Source organism: Protopterus annectens, chromosome 5.part0 (genome assembly GCF_019279795.1).
Source record: "Protopterus annectens isolate FY-2018-M chromosome 5.part0, PAN1.0, whole genome shotgun sequence".
Classification (NCBI taxonomy): Eukaryota; Metazoa; Chordata; order Ceratodontiformes; family Protopteridae; genus Protopterus; species Protopterus annectens.
The window spans coordinates 1,324,798,286-1,324,801,281 of record NC_056735.1 but is presented as its reverse complement, the minus strand read 5'-3'; the positions used below and the strand labels follow the sequence as shown (position 1 = coordinate 1,324,801,281).

General features: G+C 43.3%; 1 long non-coding RNA gene across 1 annotated transcript; it reads left to right on the top strand.

Moving 5' to 3' along the window:
* The first annotated feature begins 828 nt into the window (after positions 1 to 828).
* On the top strand, positions 829 to 1,093 carry LOC122802076. Its single transcript, XR_006364876.1, has 2 exons — positions 829 to 864; positions 1,031 to 1,093. It is a non-coding gene; the product is annotated as an uncharacterized LOC122802076 (long non-coding RNA).
* The last annotated feature ends 1,903 nt before the right edge of the window (positions 1,094 to 2,996 follow it).

Genomic DNA, 2,996 nt, shown 5'->3' with positions numbered 1-2,996 from the left:
AGAGGAAGTCAGTATTAACTAGCACAGGCCCTTATCTCTTCAAAATTCAGTCATCTAAGCACCTCTTCAAAATTCAGTCATCTAAGCACAGACAATTGAGGCAGCTTGGGATAAATATGACTAGGCGCTCTAGGACCATTAATCTAGTAACCTAATATGAACCTATGAACCTATATAGGGTTCGACTGTATCCAATGTGTTGTTTTGTGTTGTTGGCTGGCTTTTCTCATTTATGTTTGTTTCTTAGCTGTGAATTGATTGGTTTCAGTGAATTATTTCATCTAATTCTTCTTGGGTCTTCCAACTTAGCACTAAAAGCCTCAATTATTGATTTCCTATGACAAGATTTAGGCTTCCCTGGTGGGAAGGGCTTACCCAATTCCCTATAACAGGGAGTCACAGGAAGGGATTCTGAGCTTTAGAAATCTGTCAGTGTGGGTTTATGCATGCACAGAACCTCTGCACCACTGAAGCAGTGTGAAATTCAAACATCTACTGTTAAGGTAAGTAGGACTTATGCAAATGTACTTTTCTTTTATGTCTGGATTTCTCAAAGTCTAAAAATTATCTGGGAAGTTTAAATGCTGCTTCACTAATTTGGAAAAAAATAATCGTCTTTGCCATTTCAATTGATCCCTGTGTACCTGTATTGAATTTTTTTATATAGTGACAACTGTTCTGTTGTCCTTAGTTTTATTTTTGTGACTAACTCATTTTTAGTTTTATTGCTCAGGATTCCAATCTTTTTAATGATATGTAATACATTATAGCAACAAACCCCAATGTGGGTGTGGTATATTGAAGATTTACCCATGATTGGTGTGGTTTAATCACAAGGGTTGGGAGGGTGGCCTAATGGTTAAGGTGTTTGCCTTACAAACACAAGGTGCAGGGTTTGAGTCTCACAAGGGATAATTGGCTAGGCTTAAAATGGCTTGCAAGGGCAAGTAGCCTAGTACTAATCTATTAATCTATTAAGAACATGATTAGTGCTGTTTTTTCAGGTTGGGAGGGTGGCTCAATGGCTAAGGTGTTTGCCTTACAAACACAAGGTGCAGGGTTTGAGTCTCACGAGGGATAATTGGCTAGGCTTGAAATGGCTCACAAGGGCAGTTAGCTTAGTCCTAAACTATGAACCTATGAACTATAAGGGTGATGCATGAGTGATTAAACAAAGCCAGCCATGGATAAATCTTCAATATACCACACCCAGGAGTCAGTTATTGCTATTATACAGTGACATTATTTAAGAAAAAAAATTACTCACTTTTGATAAATAATCCACCGGATTTACAAAGCCCGTTATAGCATGCAGGAATAGTTTTAAGAGCTATTTTCGGCCATATGGCCGATGTGCGGTCCAGGAACGAGCTCCTGGGACGTGCAAGTGAGCTCTTAGGCTAATCCTGCATGGGTCAAGCTCCTGTATGCAAATTACCCTCATTTGCAGGTGAAAACCATGCAAATGAGGGAAATTTGCGATCCAGGAAGGAGGCAGCAGTCAGTGCAGGATGAGTGCAATCTGCAGAAATATACTACAAAACAGAGCTATGGCAGCACCAAATAAAGGCTGCATATCATTGATGAAGCATACCAATGGCCAAGTAGAAGGCCATTGGCATTGCAAAATGTGTAAAAAATAAAAAAAAACAACTTTTAATTTACTTTCGCCAATCTTGCCTGTTTAAGCATAGGGCAGCTGCACGCAAATGGGATCAGAGGGCAAATAATAAAGCAAACCTAAAATAAGCATTCTAACTAAAAGCAGTATTTAGCCATGCAAGTCAATGGCAGGCATAAGACAACCTGGACAGTGAGTAATGCTTGCTAAGGGGGGAGGCTCAGTGTGGGACATGTAACTATGCATTAGCAGGCAATCCTATGCAAATGAGGGGAAAGACAGTGAATCCCAGATTTCCCCAGGGTGTAAGGCAGGCCCCAAGAGTGTAAGAGTAGAAGTAGCTGGGTGCAAGACTGGGAGATAGGTGACATCATAGGTGTGTGTGTCAGGAATACTGTAAGTGGATTGGAGCCCTGTGGCTCGGGACTGCTCCTAGCTTAGCACAGCTAAGCTAGAGGTGTGTCCAAGCTGCCTAGCACGCCTTACAAAGTGTAAGCAGGTGTGCGTGCTGCGCACCAGGTTTCACAGAAAGAAAAAGGAAGTTAAACCAGGAAATAGCAGCTCTGTGCACATTTGAGCACTCTGTTTGCGCAGCGTGCACACAGGCTTTAAGACAACCTGGCCAGCAAGTAATGGTTGCTAAGGGGGGAGGCTCAGTGTGGGACATGTAACGAAATAGCTGGGTGCAAGACTAGGAATACTGTAAGTGGACTGGAGCCATGTGTCTCGTGACTGCTCCTAGCTTAGCACAGCTGCCTAACACTCCTTACAAAGAGTAAGCGGGTGTGCGTGCTGTGCACTGGGCTTCACAGGAAGAAAAAGGAAATTAAACCAGGAAATAGCAGCTCTATGCACATTTGAGCACTCTGCAAGGCGTGGACAGAGGCTTAAACAGGCTGAAAGGGAAAACAGCAGTAGGTAGGTAATCAAGGAGAACTAGCTGAGCTGACAGGTGAAATGTATCAGACACAGCCAATCACACAGGCAGCAGCCCAGCCCAGCACACCACTATAAACTATGCAAACATCTTTCCCCCTTGTTATTCCCAGTAACTCTGCATCACCGCTGTATACAAACAGGGAAATTTTAGAAAATGAAAGCAAGAGAAATAATGTTAGGGGCTGCTTTTGCTATCATAAACCAGCATGTGCAAGAAGCTGAGGGTGGTGAGGATGTGAATGCTGCTGAGTAACCCACAGTGAGGAGATGGAGAAGAGTGTACAGACCCAGGATAACCTACCAAGGGCTACATGAGCTGGAGATAGTGGAGTGCTATAGGGTGGACAGGGACCTCCTACAGAAGATTGTTGAGCTGTGCCAGCCACACCTCACACACAGAACTAACAGAGGGGAACCCATCCCAATGGATACCAAG